A 7242-nucleotide genomic window follows, 5' to 3' on the forward strand; every position below is an offset into this window, starting at 1 on the left:
GAAAACAGCTAAAAAGAATCAAGAAACCATAGGTGTGAGGGATTATTTTGTTCAAACTCTAAGTCTAGGTCTACATTAGAAACTTTGGCTGGTATAGGAATGTCAGTTAGAAGAGTGATTTGTTTGCAACATTTCCAGCAAAAGCCCTAGTATAATGCAGTTTATACTGGCTCAGAAATGCTTGTCAGTATATCTTATTTTGCTTACCAAACCAGTATAAACTATACCAGCAAACGAACTTCTTTAACAGTATAAAGTGTGTCAACAACAGGAGCACTTGCCAGTATAGCTATACCAGTATATCTAGACTGGCAACATTTTTCTAGTGTAGATATTGATCCAAATTGTATTGCAGGGGTCGGCAACCTTTGGCATGCAGCTCGCCAGGGTAAGCACCCTGGCGGGCCGGGAAGGTTTGTTTACCTGCCGCATCCGCAGGTTCGGCCAATCACGGCTCCCACTGGCCGCAGGTCGCTGCCCCAGGCCAATGTTGGCAGCAGAAAGCAGTGTGGGCCAAGGAATGTTCTGGTCACCGCTTCCCACCACCCCCATTTGCCTGGGACGGTGAACTGCAGCCAGTGGGAGCCGCGATCGGCCAAACCTGCGGACGCGACAAGTAAACAAAGTGGGCCGGCCCGCCAGGGAGCCGCATGTCAAAGGTTGCCAACCCATGTTGTATTGTAACCACTGGAACCCATTTCTGTGTTGTCAGTAAACTTTTCCATAAAAAGTGTGCCCTGGGTCCTTTTACACCACATAATAGTGCCTACAGGGTCTTTCTTTTACTAAGGTGCACCTCATTGACACCAAAAGGTGAAAAATAAAGCTTTGAATCCTTCAGCGAATAATTCTCTTTTGCGAGGCAATCCAGAAGTATCACTAGAGAGGCCAACGAAGTCTGGATCTGGTGAATTCAAAGATTAAATCACAGGCAAATGTCCAGAATTTAGCCTCCTTTGGGTAGTCTCAGCAGATGTTAAATGACGTACTTTCCACCCCATGGCCCAGCTTGCCAACAACCATCAGAATGTTTTTTTTCATTTTTTTTAATTATGGTTTTACAAGGAGTGAGGGACCACTGACTCTTCACTCTTAGCAATTCTTTTTAATAGAGACACATATAGAGAAGGTAGCAGCTCTATTCCAAATATGAAACCACTACTCACTTTCTCTCCCTACTCACAGGGCTTGGGCTGATGTGCTGTTTAACTGTGGTTTAGATATTCCATCTTGGGCTGCAGCCTGAGGGCTGGGACCCTCCCACCTGCAGATATCTACAATTAATCTGCAATTAAACAATCCCACAGACTGAGCCCCATGAGCCCGAGTGAGCTGGTACAGGCCAGCCACAGGTTTTTAATTGAAGTGTAGACATACCCTTTCAGCCTGAAAGCCAGGATAATACGATTTCCCTTCCTATCAGGTTTCAGAATAGCAGCTGTGTTAGTCTGTATCTGCAAAAAGAACAGGAGTACTTGTGGCACCTCAGAGACTAATAAATGTATTTGAGCATAAGCTTTCATGGGCTACAGCCCACTTCATCAGATGCATGCAATGGAAAATACAGTAGGAAGATATATATATACACAGAGAACATGAAACAATGGGTGTTGCCATACACACTAACGAGAGTGACCAGTTAAGGTGAGCTATTACCAGCATGAGAGAAAAAAAAAAAAAAAAACTTTTTTGTAGTGGAAATCAGAATGGTCCATCTGCAGCAGTTGACAAGAAGGTGTGAGGAATAGTTTAGGGGGAATAAACATGGGGAAATAGTTTTACTTTGTGTAATGACCCATCCAGTCCCAGCCTTTATTCAAGCCTAATTTAATGGTGTCCATTTTGCAAATTAATTTCAATTCAGCAGTCTCTCATTGGAGTCTGTTTTTGAAGTTTTCTGGTTGTAATATTGCAACTTTTAGGTCTGTAATCGAGTGACCAGGGAGACTGACGTGTTCTCCAACTGGTTTTTGAATGTAGTAATTCTTGAGGTCACCTTAACTGATAACTCTCGTTAGAGTGTGTATGGTAACACTCATTGATTCATGTTCTCTGTGTATATTTATAAACACACCTTCCTATCAGAAATCTCTAGAAACCCTTTACATCCTGGGTATTAAGAGCACAGTGGCTTAGGTATCAGTAAAGGAGAATAAGGCTCTTCAACACTTTTAAAGTATGCCTAAAATCTTACCATTCTTTAAATAATTTATCCCTAACTCAGAGTCTGGGCTTCTCCCAAGGTGCAAATGCAGCTTATAAACTGCTTGGAGAAAAGCCTGGATTATTTCTAACTGGGGTGAAAAGAGAAAAAAATTATTCTTACTCTTGCTCTGTCCTATAAAGAAAGTATTAAATTGACACTCAAGGGGGCCTTTGACGTCTCGGTAGAAAGTTGGCAGGGAAGAACCCAAATTAGTGTTTCTGTCTCTCTGCCACTACACTAAGAGCAGCTGAGAGGGCGGTAGGAAGGATGGTGACTGAAACTTGGGATAATGCAAGAAAAGGCTGCATCCTGGATCAGATCCTCAGTTGGTGTAAACTGTCAAGGCTCCATTGAAGTTAGTAGAGTGATGACAATTTAAACCAGCTGAGGAGCTGACCCCATGACTCAGAAGAGGACAAGACAGACCTCAGGGTAAAATACAAACAAATTGCAATATTATATTTAATGTCAGTCTTTGCACTTTTAAAGATTTACGACCATACAGTACTTACATCTCCACGTGGTCACCTCATCTCTTATTTATGTGACAAATGGCATGTTTCTGTACATGACAGCCATCAAGAGAGGAGACTGCTGAGACACAGTGCTTAATTTGTAATAAAACAGGTGCAGGGCCTCGAGCAATTAGGTTCCAGGGCTCAAGCAATTTTTTACATTCATAATAGATGCAGCAAGCCGAGAAGTGCCGGGGCTATGAACTGCCAAGCCTAGAGGTGCTAGGGATCAGCCCTGGCACAAATTAAATACTGCAGAGAGACACAAGAGGCTCAATGCACATGCTGCAACTCTCATAAATATCAAGAGGCTTCCATGTCTCAGTCTCCTGCACATCATTGCAGCCATTAACTAATTACAGTCGCAGGTACACCTCACCCTGGTGCAGAATCCTGCATACAATGGACACTGTGGAGCCTACTCTTTCATCCACAAGCAAAGGAGGAAGTGGTTTTATTTTCTCACAAAAAGCAGTGGCTGTCACCACAGCTTTCTTGACATCCCTCTCAACCAGGGCCAGGAGTAGGACTTAAAGCCCCTGAGAGCAGCTTCAACCATCAGCTCCAGAATCTCTTCTGGTTCTCTTCCTCTTTCCTCAATTCACTACCCTTCACCGTGAGCAGTTTCAGTTTCCATTTGGATAACCACTCTGACTCTGCTGCTTCTCGCTTCCCTTCTGTAACCCCCCCTTAACCTAACTTTCCCCCCCATCACGGTCTCCTAACCTGATCCTTACTAAACACTGTTCTCTTCAGATCTCCCTCCTCCTCTCTCTCACCAACACTTACTTTCTTTTCACCATCTCATCATCCACTCTCGCAACCTTCTCAAAGTTCTCTGCTACAGTCACCCTTCTCTTTCAAATCCCTTCTTAAATAATAATACTTCACTGAATCCTTCCTACTGTACACTGATGAAGAAAATGATCTCTTACCTGCCCTGTTATCCCATTTGATATTAGATTCTAAGCTCTCTGGAGCAGGTACCATGCCTTAGACCATGTTTTGCAAAGCACTACAGAGGTTTGTGGTGTTCTGTACCCATTTATTCATATTAAATTCTTCTGTTAACTGTAATGGGAGTTATATATACCAATCCCCAGGGAATGATTACAGATTACCTATCAGAATATTGTGTGGGTAGGATTTAGCTGAAAGTGCAATTGACCCTTTTGTCTCTATAGGACTAATCACATAATTCATTCATGAAATAATAATGGATTCATATCTAGTGATCTACCCATAATCCCTTCTGTTACAGTGCCTTCCAATACCAAGAGATAATGGCAATGCATGGGGGGGGGGGGGAAATCAAAGGAAATCCTTGATCTAACTTTTAAACATGCTATACTGTTCTTGCTCTCGCCTTCCTTCCTCCCCCATCACATCACCCAAAATTAAGAACTGCATTCAATCAGGCCATAACTCAGATCTGTAGCACTGAGCCTTTAAAAAATAATTTTTAGGAGTTAATTTTTTTAATGCTCCACTGAATTATGCACAGTCAAGTGCCTGACTATCAAGAAAACGAGATTAATTTAGTAATCTAACAAAACAAACGTTTGTCCCCTTTTATAGGGACAAACAGCAGCTGTAAAGCAAAACCTGACAAATTAAAGAATTACATTTATTTCATTTGAGGAATGCTTTGGGGCAGTCTCTTAACACAAGAAGTTGCCTAGTAAGAATGGCCTTTTGTACACTTTTCAATGTATATGGTACTTGGATTTTAATAAATTGCTGCTCCTACATTTTCTGAGAATTATAAAAGATTATCTTTTCCCCCCTAAAGATGTAAGCATCTTCATTGATTATTTTATCATTTATTCTACATCTTAAGATACATATGAGTGGTCAGGTTTGTACTGTACTCTGAAATCATCCTAAATTTAATTATATCTACTTCATGGACCAGACATGGGAAAAGATATGTTGGATGGACTACACACCTTAACATGACCAATGAAGGATTGCTCCCTACAGAATAAAACTTTCCACTACTTTTACTCCATATCATTCATCTTTCAGAGTGACCTACACGTTTACTTTAAAGTACTTTAAATGAAGTAAAGTTCATTTAAAGTAACATCACAATGAGTTTCTCAACTATTAAATTTATTAGACCCCTAAAGGAAGTGATGAAAGTACATGAGATTAGACTGGGCAAAGCACAAAGTGTGTGATGTTTGTAACAATCATGCACTGACAAGTATACATATACTATTTGACCTATCAGATATTTTTTTATCTATTCATCAAAGTATTTATTTATTATCACAGTATCTGAGCATGCCACAGTCAGTAGACTTTAGCCTCACAATATCTCTGAGGAACAGAAGTGTTATCCCTCTTTTACAGCTAGTGAACTGGAGCAGAGGGGAAAATAAAAGATCAGTGCAAAGGAAGTCTGTGACTGACCTGGGAATTGAACACAGGAACCGTTCTAAACACAAGTCTAGTCCCCAATCCACCAGATTATCCCTTCCTACTCCCACAGTGTGACATGGGCATACAACTGAGCTGATGGGGGGGTCTTGCACACATCACACTGCAGGACTGGGAACGCTGAATGTACTGTACAACCTCACTAATTTGCACTAAAGGCTAGAAAAACATTGCAAATAACTAAGAACAACTAGAATGCAAACATAAAATATACTACCATTATTTATTCAGGCAACGGTATTGAGTTACCCTTTGTTATAATGCTTCATAATTTGTTAAGACAACTTCTTGGTATACCAAGAGCTCTCCACAGCTACCTGCTAACAGATCTTTGCTGAGAAGCAGCGGGAAGCGAAAGAACTGCACTAAATGCAAATTATAACAGGTGTAGGTTACTGCAATGCTGCAGCATTTATTATGATAATTATTTCTTGTAGTTGCGCCCATGATATGCCAGGTGCTTTCCAGGCATCCTAGGTGGGACAGGAAGGCCAGTGTGGCAGCAGCATCTGGAGATCTTTGACCTCAGGCAGGTCACTCACTATGTGTTTGCCCTAAATCCCCCTTGGTAAAAGGAGTTAGTAATACCCCCATTCCCCCTTGGTAAAAGGAGTTAGTAATACCCCCATTCCCCCTTGGTAAAAGGAGTTAGTAATACCCCCATTCCCCCTTGGTAAAAGGAGTTAGTAATACCGCCATTCTTTGTCTTAGCTATTTAGATCGCAAGCACTCCTTGGGTTTGTACAGCGCCTAGCACAACTGGGCAGGGATCTCCGCAGAGGTCACCCTCAGGGGAGCTGACAGCTTCAGGCCGGCCAGAGGGGAAGGGAGAAGCAGCCCCAAAGGGCCTTTCTATACAAGTGCCCCGCTCAGCCCCACGAACAACCCTGCAAGGCCAAGACCAAACACCCAGACCTTCGCTCCCGCTCCCCGGCTTGTCCGCTGCCCTCCCTGACCCCGAGCGCAGGGAGCTCCGGCTGCACCCGCCCCGCCTCGCTCGGGCCGCGCCTGCAGCTGTCAAAGGCTCCCAGCGCTGCAGCGTTTCCTTCCTTCTTTCTGCAGACCGGCCCCGGCCCCGGCCCCGGCCCCGGCCGAGCCCAGCGGCGGCGAGAGCCCCCGGCCGGGGGACAGGTGCCGCCCGGGCGCTGGGCCAACCCCTGGGGGGCGCTGAGCCAACGGCCGGGGGAGCGCGCCCTCCTCCTGCCCCTCGCCCCCAGCCCCGGCGGCGACGGGCCGGGGCGCACTCGCCCGCCTCCTGCCTCACCTGGGCGCGGGGAGCTGCAGCCCCGCGAGCCTCCCGGCCGGTGCCCTACGCTGGAGGCGGCGGCGGAGCCGAGGGTGCCGGTGCGGGTGCCGGTGCCTCCCCCGCTGGCGCTGCCAGGCCGGTCGGTGGCTGGGACTCTCCGAGACTCCCCGCTTCTGCTTCTGTGGTAACTGGGGGGTCATGTGACCTGCCCCGGCCACCTACTGGCGGTGCGGGGAGAGGAGCCTCGGCCCCGGGGGAGGCTGAGGCGGGACAGGCGCCTCTCCCCCCTCCCCTCAGGGCGGGACCCCCGGGGTGGAGCCGGTTCCCCTCAGGGGCGGGGGAGGCTGAGGCGGGACAGGCGCCTCTCTCCCCTCCCCCCGCCTCTGCCCCTCAGGGCGGGACCCCCGGGGTGGGGGCCGCCTCCGCTGGGGGCTGGGCGGGACCCCCGGGGTGGAGCCGGTTCCCCTCAGGGGCGGGGGAGGCTGGGTGGGACCCCCGCAGTGGGGCCGGGATCCGAGCGGGGTGGGAGCCGGCTCCCCACGGACGGGGCGGTACTCTGAGGTAGCGGCCGTAGCGCAGCCTTCGGGAGTTCATGTCCCTCCTCTGGCCTCCAAACACCAGGGTTTGGAAATCCGGGGCGGGGGCTTCATGCGAAGCTCCCGGTCCTTTCCCGCCTGCCAGGGCGCTGGGGTGAGGGTGCGAGAACTTGTCTCTGCCCCCTGCGGGCTAGAAGGGTCACTGTGTTGGAGTAAAAGCTGAGATTGGCACCGCTCCTGCGGGACTCCAGAGGCTGGGGCTTCAGGGATAAAACTAAACACGGGGAGAAGGGG

The 7242-nt window shown here is 47.3% G+C and overlaps 1 protein-coding gene across 1 annotated transcript in view; it reads right to left on the reverse strand.

The window, feature by feature from the left end:
- PLCG2 (phospholipase C gamma 2) overlaps nucleotides 1-6559 on the reverse strand; it is a 104599-nt gene extending 98040 nt beyond the window's left edge. The window contains exon 1 of the mRNA XM_050923006.1: nucleotides 6431-6559. The gene's annotated coding sequence lies outside the window, so the exon portion shown is untranslated. The remainder of the gene's footprint in view (nucleotides 1-6430) is intronic.
- Between the last annotated feature and the right edge of the window lie 683 nt (nucleotides 6560-7242).

This window comes from Gopherus flavomarginatus, chromosome 14 (assembly GCF_025201925.1).
Source record: "Gopherus flavomarginatus isolate rGopFla2 chromosome 14, rGopFla2.mat.asm, whole genome shotgun sequence".
In the NCBI taxonomy this organism is placed as follows: Eukaryota; Metazoa; Chordata; order Testudines; family Testudinidae; genus Gopherus; species Gopherus flavomarginatus.